This window comes from Hyperolius riggenbachi, chromosome 1 (genome assembly GCF_040937935.1).
Source record: "Hyperolius riggenbachi isolate aHypRig1 chromosome 1, aHypRig1.pri, whole genome shotgun sequence".
In the NCBI taxonomy this organism is placed as follows: Eukaryota; Metazoa; Chordata; class Amphibia; order Anura; family Hyperoliidae; genus Hyperolius; species Hyperolius riggenbachi.
Window position 1 is genome coordinate 554,203,973 of NC_090646.1, and position 12,777 is coordinate 554,216,749.

The following is a 12,777-nucleotide window of genomic DNA, read 5'->3' on the forward strand; positions in this document are numbered from 1 at the left end:
AATCAAAACACTCCAAAAAAAGAGATTCAGAAGTAGCTGTGGGAAAGTGTGGAGAATATTACAATTACTAGGACACAGCCAAAACAATGTAAAAAGCTCATAAAACTACTTTGGCACAACAGGATATTAAAAGCAACATCACTGTAATTTCATTTTACAGAAGTGAGGCTGCGGCACGATAGTATAGTTACGAGCACTACACAGCGTGTCAACAGTGATCCGGGTGGTGAGGATGGTTTTTGTTTTCTGGAGTCAGTTTCATTGCAAATGATTAAAAAAAAAAAAACCGTGCCAAAAATACTACATACTTTCTTCTCAAACTTATTACTAAACAGTTAATTTTTAGATGAACAAAAAATTTCTCAACCAACCAAACGTACAAAAATATGAATGGGTGTTCGGCCCAGTGCACACCAAAACCGCTAGCAGATCCTCAAAACGCTAGAGGTTTTTGAAGCAGATTTCAGAGGTATTCTAGGCATGTTTAGAGAGGTTTTCTAAACATGCTTAGCGTTTTTTGGAGCGTTTTTGTTTAGCAGATTACAAATATTGTTACAGTAAAGCTGTTACTGAACAGCTTCTGTAACAGAAACACCTGGCAAAGAGCTCTAATCTAGTGTTTTTCAGAGCAGTTTGAGCTTTTCCTATACTTTACATTGAGGCAGAAAGGCATCTACAAACCGCAAAAGTGCTGCAGGACCCACGTTTGCGGTTTGCTGAAATCCTCAAACCTCTGGTGTGCACCATCCCACTGAAATACATTAGCCAAGAGTTTTCACAGGCGGAAGCGGTTTGCGGATCACTTCAAAAACCGCTCGGTGTGCACCAGGCCTTCAAAGTAAAAAGAGCGACAAAAAACAACAACCCTGGTTATAAAAGGTAATTTAATATTTTGAATATGTGTTCACATGAGAAGTGGAGAGTAAGGACTAAGATACAAGGGTATTATTTTTATTATATTTATAAAGCACCAACATATTACACAGAGCAGGGAAACTAATAGGGTTAAAGACAATATAAAGAAGCGGTAACAAACAGAAACATAGCACAACAGGGTACAAGAAACATGGTCACATGATTTGGGATCAGGTCACAGAGACCCAGTAATTAAAGGAAGACTATCGATACCCAAGTGTTCTAAAATGACAATGTACAAATAATGTCTAAGTAGCTGTGTAAACATTTTCCTACTTTTCATGTTAAATATCAGAGGCAAAAACTGTAATTTATTGAGGGTAGGATTTAGCTATATTGGGACAAATCAATTGCAGAAGGGGTGTCTGCTTCAATGCACAGCCAGAGTTGCGTATCAGACTACAGAAAGCAAAGATCAAACATATCAAACTCTGAAAGCAAAAACAGTATGAAAAAGCTGTGAGAATTAGTTACATTTCCTCTGCTCTCTTCAGACACGTCAGTCAGAAACACAGGACACAGGAGCAGCAGCTGTTGGGAGCTTTCTCTCTGTCACACACAGAGCTACACATAGAGTTAACTGATCAAGTGTGAGGGGAATTTCCCCTCTCCTCATGGCTCAGTCAACCGTCAGTTTTGGCGTCAGTAAACTTTGAATGTATTTTGCTAACAGTAAACAAAGAAGTTGCTACTAAAATGTATACACCAGTACTTGGCAGCACTTCCCAAACAATTCCTGTGTCAATTGAAAAAAATATGTGAATCAATAGTATTCCTTTAAAGTCGAGTCCGTTCATGTGACAGGTGTGCAATGATTGCAATGATAATGGTGCATGTAGTATGAGGGTCAACAGATTTGGAATACTATGTATAGATTGTAAGCTCTCTTACTACATGGATGTAAAATTTGCCAATGATTGGCTAATTAAAACTGAATATGTGACCCAATCTTTAGGCCTGGAACACACTTTTAATTTAGATTGGCCAATCACTGACCAATTTTACCCTCTCCACGTAGTATAAGAGTTTACCTACACAATCTGCCTATATTATTCAATATCTGTTGACCCTAATAATACATGGAGATGGTAAAATCAGTCAATGATTGGCCAATCATAATTGAAAGTGTGTAGCAGGCTTTAAAGAGAACCAGAGACGAAGCACCCTCATGTATTTTATTACATTTATCAGTGGGAACATGACAGTAAACACCTACGCTGCTTTTAGTTTCATTCTTATCTGCTTAATTAGTCTATTAGCAGCTGTGATAAGAATCACCGACTGGCTCAGTCTAGGTTTGACCTGGAATCATTATAGCTGAGTCACTCTTCTGTGGAGTCTTTTCAAGCCCAAGCCTGCCACCTCCTGGCTCAAATTTCCTGCTTTGCATACTGAGAGCTGTGATGACATTGGAGGGGCTGCTGCTGCTGAGAGAGAATCTCTGAAACAGACAAGTGTGGCTGCAATATGATCCACACAAATCATATTGTGCACACAGAGCACACACTCTGTGTGCACTCTTCATAGATAATGATGATGACTGTAGTTTCATTCCTATGAGAGACACTTCCTACAGGCAGCTGCACATCATACCAAAATGAAAGCACAAAGATGAAAGCCTGCAGCAGCCTCTCATATAGCCTAGATAGCAGCCTAGTCTCATATAGCCTAGACAGCACATCCAAAACAACTCATAACCCGGAAGCAGAAAGCATATGAGCCGGCGGCCATATTTGATTTTTCCTGGAGCAATAATGGATAAAATAACACTAAAAAAGGCACACCAGAACAGAGAAATTATCAGGTAGAGCATTTATTCTTTACAAGCTATCGACTGATATGTTTATTTTGTGTGAAACATTCATCTCTGGTTCCCTTTAAACTATATGGGGAAGATGCATTTGGCAGCTACACAATACTAGTAGCTCCTTTGGATTTGGATCTGTTCAATTTGTTATGTGGCCAATTGTAATTGTTGTATGGCACTTGGAAAGTGGCCCTGATTCTGGCATTGCGTTAGTTATATGTCCAGATGTAAATATGTAAAACACTACTTTGTGAAGGAGAAATTTTGCCAAGCGTAAACATATATGCCTTATTATTATTATTCATAAAGTACTAACACAGGTTGATAACAAATATACACACAAGTAAAAGTAAATGACACTTGCAAATAGTAAAGGCTAAATATGTACAGAAATAGGGATAGAGATCTGCTCTCGCTGTTCAACCTGGCATCATTGTAGAAAAGGCCCTAGCGAGAAGCATATTTTGTTGAAAAAAAAAAGCTCAGGGATGAAAGGAAACAAAATAATTACAATAGTTTTCAGTTGTATAAATTTGTACCATTTCCACAATATTACAAGGGCTAGAGTGGACAATTGTACCTATGATCTTGTGAGAGAAAAAAAATTACCGTATATACTCAGATAAGTCAACACCAACATAAGGCACTGCAGCCATTAACCTCTCCTGGTCCCCAAGTGCAGCCATAAATCCCTCCTCGTCCTCCAGTTCAGACATTAAGCCCTTCTTGTACCTCAATTGCAGCCAGCACCTGTCTCCACCTCCCCTTGGTAATCCGTATGGACAGCATCTAGACCAGAGGTCAGGAACCTTTTTTGACTGAGAGAGCCACATATTTTAAAATGTAATTCCGTGAGAGCCATACACTGTTTCAAACTGGGACAGTAGGGCTCACATCCCTGTTGCCATGGTGATCTGTATACAGTTGATCTGCCAAGCAGCGGTAGTGTCAGACACGTCTTTAGCTTCTCTTGGTTTTCAGCAACATCAGCAATTTTCTGAGAGCCAGAGAGGAGAAATACCAACTAACATCTTGTACATTAACCCTCCTGGCAAGCCGCGCAGGAGGATTTCTCAGGCCCTGCTGGGCCGATTTGCATAATTTTTGCTACTCTGCACACCAATCGCCGCTGCTTCGCGGCGATTTGCTGCTACCCGACGCCCCCCCCCCCCCCCCCCAAGACCCCTTGCGCAGCCTGGCCTTTCAGCGCCAGGAAGCGCTGAGGGGTGGATCAGGACTCGTGATGATGTCACAACGTCGATGACGTCATCACGAATGGGATGTCCTGATTGCAGATCGCCGGAGACGATCGGAGCGGGTGGGGGGATATCGGCTATCATGTAGCGAGCCCTAGGCTCGCTACATGATTAAAACATAAAAAAAGTGCTGTGCTGCCCCCTGGCGGTTTTTAATAGAACGCCAGGAGGGTTAAGCTAGCTGACTTGGGGATTGATTCACTTTGTAGGACAAGATCCCTGCACTTTGGCCCAATAGGGTGCCTGTCAAGTGACAGGCAGGCTATAAGCCTAATCAAAGTGTGGAGATTTCATCCTACAAAGTCACTGGACCTGACAGGGTCCAGAGTGGGACAATTGGAGCAGCCGTTGTTTGTTTTGGGGTAGTGTTTTGAGGTAGCGCGAGTAAGTTAGTATTGCATGCTACAGCAGTTGTGTGCCTACTTTCAAAATGTTACTTGCGCTGCCACAGTAAGCTTGAGCAGTGTAGCTTAGTGAATCAATACCTAATGATTTGTATTTGAGCTAGATGTAGCCATCAAAAGAGCCACATACAGCCAGTGTATTCTGTCCCCCCACTTAATAATAACTTGTTGTTGCTAGTATTGTCCCCACCATAGAAACCAACTGCAGCCTATATTGGCTACCCCCACTCCCCTAGTAGTACTGCCCCCCCCCCACCCCAAATAACTAACTGTGGCCAGAACTGTACATTTAGAAGTGAAACACTGCCCACCACTGGCAGGAGGAGATAAAGAGCAGGTGGAGGGGGGGAGAGATTCAGGTCTGACATGCATATAAGGCAACCCATACATTTTGCTTTAGTGAGTCAGACCTGAAAGTCTCGAGTTATAGCTGAGGATAGATCAAAAGCTTTGGCTTTAAAAAGAGTCATGAAAGTACTGTGGGAACATTAAAAATGCTGCACTAACTATTTATACCTTGCAAAGATCACATCTCTCAGGATTAAACACCAAGTGAGAACACAGCAAGTATTGGGTTAAAAGGAGCAATGTCAAATCTGCAAACCATGCAGGAAAATACTGTGAAAGGTTACTTCTATGGAAAGCAAGCAAGCAAAGCAATACGGAACTAGATGGTGCCAGATATATATATATATATGTGTGTGTATATATCTGCATCTCTGGCACCATCTAGTTCCGTATTGCCTTGCTTGCTTTCCATAGAAGTAACCTTTCACAGTATTTTCCTGCATGGTTTGCAGTTTTGACATTGCTTCTTTTAACCCAATACTTGTATACACAAACCATTAGTACAATAAAGCAAGTGACTATACAGATTATTATTATTATTATAATACAGATGTCCTTCCATCCCTCTCATTGCTCTGGGTGGTGCGATGTATAATTGCACACAAGTTTTATAAAGGGAAGCTAAACGGACACATTAATTTCATTTTAAATATTGTAAACAATACCCATTGCCTGGCAGTCCTTCTGATCCTCTGCTTCTAATACTTTTAGCCATAGACCCTGAACATGTGTGCAGATCAGAGGCGTTTTACAAAAAAACAGACAAGATAAGCTGCATGCTAATTTCAGGTGTGTGATTTAGACACTACTGACTGTCAGACAACTGGTATTGTGTAAAAGGAAATAAATATGGCAGCCTCTATACAACTCTCACTTCATGTTCCATTTTTGCAATATTCATCCATAGTAATGTTTTGGTATGTCTAGTGTATTTTGAATTCTTTGAACACTCTGCTGCAACAGCCAGAAAAAACAGAAAGTGCTAGAAAAAAACCACAAGCAGAGTATGTGGAAAGCCATACAGGGTAGGAGCAATTATTATTATTTAGTATTTGTATAGCACCAACATCTCCTACAGTGTTTTCTAAAGCAGTGTTTCTCAACATTTTATTGGTATGTACCTCTTTTAAAGCCCAGTACTCACCAAGTACCCCCAAACATAGTAAACATTATCACAAGTACCCCTTGACAAATGTATATTTAATCGTAGTACATGATAATTGTATAATTCTAAACAATTTCCAAGCTTTTTATTTTTAGCAACATTTCTATTGCTTTTAATTAGCAAAAACACTAATTTGGTGTTGTTTAAAGAGACACTGAAGTGAAAAAAAATGATGATATTATGATTTGTATGTGTAGCACAGCTAAGAAATAAAACATTAAGATCAGATACATCAGTGTAATTGTTTCCAGTACAGGAAGAGTTGAGAAACTCCAGTTGTTATCTCTATGCAAACAAGCCATTAAGCTCTCCGACTAAGTTAGTCGTGGAGAGGGCTGGTATCTGACTTTTATTATCTCAACTGTTCCAGGACTATTTACTTTTTCTCTGATAGAGGAGAGGTCATTACTTCACAGACTGCTCTGAAAGACTCATTTTGAATGCTGAGTGTTGTGTAATGTGCACATATTATAGAATGATGCAATGTTAGAAAAAACACTATATACCTGAAAATAAAAGTATGAGAATATTTTCTTTGCTGCTAATCTTCTAGTAATTATTCATAGTACACAACCAATTCACTATATCATATTTTTTTTTTCGCTTCAGTGTCTCTTTAAATAAGATTTATCATTGTCTAAAACTCTAAATGTGTTGGTTAAGTATATCAAGCCTGAGTACCCCCTGGAACCATCAGAAGTACCCCCTGGGTTACGCGTACCACACGTTGAGAACCTAGGTTCTAGAGTATATATTATTGTCACTAACTGTCCCTCGGAGGAGCTCACAATCGAATCCCTACCAGAGTGCAAATTTAAGCCCAAACACTTTTTTTTTTTTTTAGATATAACATATAGATTAATAAAGATATAGCAGTTGACAATACGTGAGCATCCATCACTACTTATTAACGTTAAAGGAATACTGTAGGGGGTCGGGGGAAAATGAGTTGAAGTTACCTGGGGCTTCTAATGATCCCCCGCAGGCATCCTGTGCCCGCGCAGCCACTCACCGATGCTCCGGCCCCGTCTCTGGTTCACTTCTGGAATTTCAGACTTTAAAGTCTGAAAACCACTACGCCTGCCTTGCCGTGTCCTCGCTCCTGCTGATGTCATCAGGAGTTTACTGCGGAGGAACAGACTGTACTGGGCCTACACAATGCACTCCTGGTGACATCCGTGGGAGTGAGGACACTGCAACGCAGGCGCAGTGGTTTTCAGACTTTAAAGTCTGAGATTCCAGAAGTGAACCGGAGGCGAGCCGGAGCATCAGTGAGTGGCTGCGTGGGCACAGGATGTCTGTAGGGGATCATTAGAAGCCCCGGGTAAGTTCAACTCATTTTCCCCCGACCTCCCTACAGTATTCCTTTAACCACTTCAGGACCACAGTCTTTCTACCCCTTAAGGACCAGGCACTTTTTTTCCATTCAGACCACTGCAGCTTTCACGGTTTATTGCTCGCTCATACAACCTACCACCTAAATGAATTTTACCTCCCTTTCTTGTCACTAATAAAGCTTTCTTTTGGTGCTATTTGATTGCTCCTGCGATTTTTACTTTTTATTATATTCATCAAAAAAGACATGAATTTTGGCAAAAAAATGATTTTTTTAACTTTCTGTGCTGACATTTTTCAAATAAAGTAAAATTTCTGTATACATGCAGCGCGAAAAATGTGGACAAACATGTTTTTGATAAAAAAAAACCCATTCAGTGTATATTTATTGGTTTGGGTAAAAGTTATAGCGTTTACAAACTATGGTGCCAAAAGTGAATTTTCATCTCTGACTTTTCTGCGCACCTGTCAGGTTTCATGAGGGGCTAAAATTCCAGGATAGTACAAATACCCCCCAAATGACCCCATTTTGGAAAGAAGACATCCCAAAGTATTCAGTGAGAGGCATGGTGAGTTCATAGAAGATTTTATTTTTTGTCACAAGTTAGCGGAAAATGACACTTTCTGACAAAAAAAAGAAAAAAAAAAGTTTCCATTTCTTCTAACTTGCGACAAAAAAAAATGAAATCTGCCACGGACTCACTATGCTCCTCTCTGAATACCTTGAAGTGTCTACTTTCCAAAATGGGGTCATTTGTGGGGTGTGTTCACTGTCCTGGCATTTTGGGGGGTGCCTAATTGTAAGCACCCCTGTAAAGCCTAAAGATGCTCATTGGACTTTTGGCCCCTTAGCGCAGTTAGGCTGCAAAAAAGTGCCACACATGTGGTATTGCCGTACTCAGGAGAAGTAGTATAATGTGTTTTGGGGTGTATTTTTACACATACCTATGCTGGGTGGGAGAAATATCTCCATAAATGACAATTGTTTTATTTTTTTTACACACAATTGTCTATTTATAGAGATATTTCTCCCACTCAGCATGGGTATGTGGAAAAATACACCCCAAAACACATTATACTACTTCTCCTGAGTACGGCGATACCACATGTGTGGCACTTTTTTGCACCCTAACTGCGCTAAGGGGCCCAAAGTTCAATGAGTACCTTTAGGATTTCACAGGTCATTTTGAGAAATTTCGTTTCAAGACTACTCCTCACGGTTTAGGGCCCCTAAAATGCCAGGACAGTATAGGAACCCCACAAATTACCCCATTTTAGAAAGAAGACACCCCAAGGTATTCCGTTAGGAGGATGGTGAGTTCATAGAAGATTTTTTTTTTTTTGTCACAAGTTAGCGGAAATTGATTTTAATTGTTTTTTTTTTCACAAAGTGTCATTTTCCGCTAACTTGTGACAAAAAATAAAATCTTCTATGAACTCACCATACTCCTAACGGAATACCTTGGGGTGTCTTCTTTCTAAAATGGGGTAATTTGTGGGGTTCCTATACTGCCCTGGCATTTTAGGGGCCCTAAACCGTGAGGAGTAGTCTTGAAACCAAATGTCGCAAAATGACCTGTGAAATCCTAAAGGTACTCATTGGACTTTGGGCCTCTTAGCGCACTTAGGGTGCAAAAAAGTGCCACACATGTGGTACCGCCGTACTCAGGAGAAGTAGTATAATGTGTTTTGGGGTGTATTTTTACACATACCCATGCTGGGTGGGAGAAATATCTCTGTAAATGACAATTGTTTGATTTTTTTTACACACAATTGTCCTTTTACAGAGATATTTCTCCCACCCAGCATGGGTATGTGTAAAAATACACCCCAAAACACAATATACTACTTCTTCTGAGTACGGCGATACCACATGTGTGACACTTTTTTGCAACCTAGGTGCGCTAAGGGGCCTAACGTCCTATTCACAGGTCATTTTGAGGCATTTGGATTCTAGACTACTGCTCACGGTTTAGGGCCCCTAAAATGCCAGGGCAGTATAGGAACCCCACAAGTGACCCCATTTTAGAAAGAAGACACCCCAAGGTATTCTGTTAGGAGTATGGTGAGTTCATAGAAGATTTTTTTTTGTCACAAGTTAGCGGAAAATGACACTTTGTGAAAAAAAAACAATACATATCAATTTCCGCTAACTTGTGACAAAAAATAAAATCTTCTATGAACTCATCATACACCTAACAGAATACCTTGGGGTGTCTTCTTTCTAAAATGGGGTCACTTGTGGGGTTCCTATACTGCCCTGGCATTTTAGGGGCCCTAAACCGTGAGGAGTAGTCTTGAACCCAAATGTCTCAAAATGACCTGTGAAATCCTAAAGGTACTCATTGGACTTTGGGCCCCTTAGCACAGTTAGGCTGCAAAAAAGTGTCACACGTGGTATCGCCGTACTCAGAAGAAGTAGTATAATGTGTTTTGTGGTGTATTTTTACATATAACCATGCTGGGTGGGAGAAATATCTCTGTAAATGACACATTTTTGATTTTTTTTTACACACAATTGTCCATTTACAGAGAGATTTCTCCCACCCAGCATGGGTATGTGTAAAAATACACCACAAAACACATTATACTACTTCTCCTGAGTATGGCGATACCACATGTGACACTTTTTTGCAGCCTAGGTGCGCTAAGGGGCCCAACGTCCTATTCACAGGTCATTTTGAGGCATTTGTTTTCTAGACTACTCCTCACGGTTTAGGGCCCCTAAAATGCCAGGGCAGTATAGGAACCCCACAAGTGACCCCATTTTAGAAAGAAGACACCCCAAGGTATTCCGTTAGGGGTATGGTGAGTTCATAGAAGATTTTATTTTTTGTCACAAGTTAGTGAAAAATTACACTTTGTGAAAAAAACAATAAAAATCTAATTTACGCTAACTTTTGACAAAAAATAAAATCTTTTATGAACTCATCATACACCTAACAGAATACCTTGGGGTGTCTTCTTTCTAAAATGGGGTCACTTGTGGGGTTCCTATACTGCCCTGGCATTTTACGGGCCCAAAACTGTGAGTAGTCTGGAAACCAAATTTCTCAAAATGACTGATCAGGGGTATAAGCATCTGCAAATTTTGATGACAGGTGGTCTATGAGGGGGCAAATTTTGTGGAACCGGTCATAAGCAGGGTGGCCTCTTAGATGACAGGATGTTTTGGGCCTGATCTGATGGATAGGAGTGCTAGGGGGTGACAGGAGGTGATTGATGGGTGTCTCAGGGGGCGGTTAGAGGGGAAAATAGATGCAATCAATGCACTGGGGAGGTGATCGGAAGGGGGTCTGAGGGGGCCCTGAGGGTTTGGCCGAGTGATCAGGAGCCCACACGGGGCAAATTAGGGCCTGATCTGATGGGTAGGTGTGCTAGGGGGTGACAGGAGGTGATTGATGGGTGTCTCAAGGTGTGATTAGAGGGGGGAAATAGATGCAAGCAATGCACTAGCGAGGTGATCAGGGCTGGGGTCTGAGGACGTTCTGAGGTGTGGGCGGGTGATTGGGTGCCCGCAAGGGGCAGATTAGGGTCTAATCTGATGGGTAACCGTGACAGGTGGTGATAGGGGGTGATTGATGGGTAATTAGTGGGTGTTTAGAGGAGAGAAGAGATGTAAACACTGCACTTGGGAGGTGATCTGATGTCGGATCTGCGGGCGATCTATTGGTGTGGGTGGGTGATCAGATTGCCCGCAAGGGGCAGGTTAGGGGCTGATTGATGGGTGGCAGTGACAGGGGGTGATTGATGGGTGGCAGTGACAGGGGGTGATTGATAGGTGATTGACAGGTGATCAGTGGGTTATTACAGGGAATAACAGATGTAAATATTGCACTGGCGAATTGATAAAGGGGGGTCTGAGGGCAATCTGAGTGTGTGATTGGGTGCCCGCAAGGGGTAGATTAGGGTCTAATCTGATGGGTAACAGTGACAGGTGGTGATAGGGGGTGATTGATAGGTGATTGATGGGTAATTAGTGGGTGTTTAGAGGAGAGAAGAGATGTAAACACTGCACTTGGGAGGTGATCTGATGTCGGATCTGCGGGCGATCTATTGGTGTGGGTGGGTGATCAGATTGCCCGCAAGGGGCAGGTTAGGGGCTGATTGATGGGTGGCAGTGACAAGGGGTGATTGATGGGTGGCAGTGACAGGGGGTGATTGATAGGTGATTGACAGGTGATCAGTGGGTTATTACAGGGAATAACAGATGTAAATATTGCACTGGCGAATTGATAAAGGGGGGTCTGAGGGCAATCTGAGCGTGTGGGCGGGTGATTGGGTGCCCGCAAGGGGTAGATTAGGGTCTAATCTGATGGGTAACAGTGACAGGTGGTGATAGGGGGTGATTGATAGGTGATTGATGGGTAATTAGTGGGTGTTTAGAGGAGAGAATAGATGTAAACAATGGATTTGGGAGGTGATCTGATGTCGGATCTGCGGGCGATCTATTGGTGTGGGTGGGTGATCAGATTGCCCGCAAGGGGCAGGTTAGGGGCTGATTGATGGGTAGCAGTGACAGGGGGTGATTGACTGGTGATTGACGGGTGATTGACAGGTGATCAGGGGCGATAGGGGATTAGGGTCTGGGGAGAATCTGAGGGGTGGGGGGTGATCAGGAGGGGGCAGTGGGCAGGGGGGGGGATAAAAAAAAAATAGCGTTGACAGATAGTGACAGGGAGTGATTGATGGGTGATTAGGGGGGTGACTGGGTGCAAACAGTGGTCTGGGGGGTGGGCAGGGGGGGGGGGTCTGAGGGGTGCTGTGGGCGATCAGGGGGCAGGGGGGGGAAAATCAGTGTGCTTGGGTGCAGACTAGGGTGGCTGCAGCCTGCCCTGGTGGTCCCTCGGACACTGGGACCACCAGGGCAGGAGGCAGCCAGTATAATAGGCTTTGTATACATTACAAAGCCTATTATACAATGTAAATGCGGCGATCCGGGTGCTAGTAACCCGCCGGCGCTTCCGAACGGCCGGCGGGTTACTACGAGCGGTGGGCGGAGCCAGTCCCCGGCGGCTGATCGCGTCACGAATGACGCGATCGCCGCATAACCACTCCCGCAGCCGCCCCCGCCGATGGGCGTATTGCGGTCGTTTGGGCCCGGACTTTGCCGCCGCCCATCGGCTGGGGGCGGTCCTCAAGTGGTTAAACATACATTGCAGCATATCCCTCAATAGTCTATAGATGTCAAATCCCTAAGCAAAGAAAGAGGAGGGACCAATGGATGACCACCAAGACGACAACAGAGGGGGAAGGGGAGAAAACAGAGGATAGAGAAAAAGGCAATAGAAGAAATGTGAGTTTTAAAGGAGGGTTCAAGACACAGGTGTTATTGTAATAAGACTCATTATACACATTTCTTTTAATGGCCGTAATCAAGGATTTATCCAACAAAAAAGGCTATACTGGCCTATCTGAACTAATGTGCCTGAAATAAAGATCCATTCGGATTCCCGTTAAATTAATTAATCAGTAAGATCAACCTTCCATTGCCTCCATGGGGATCTTGCAAAAAAGTGCCAGCTCAGACTCTCTGCTCAGTTTTCA

General features: G+C 42.7%; 1 protein-coding gene across 1 annotated transcript in view; it reads right to left on the minus strand.

Moving 5' to 3' along the window:
• FER (FER tyrosine kinase) overlaps positions 1 to 12,777 on the minus strand; it is a 294,362-nt gene that overhangs the window by 102,908 nt on the left and 178,677 nt on the right. The window lies entirely within an intron of this gene.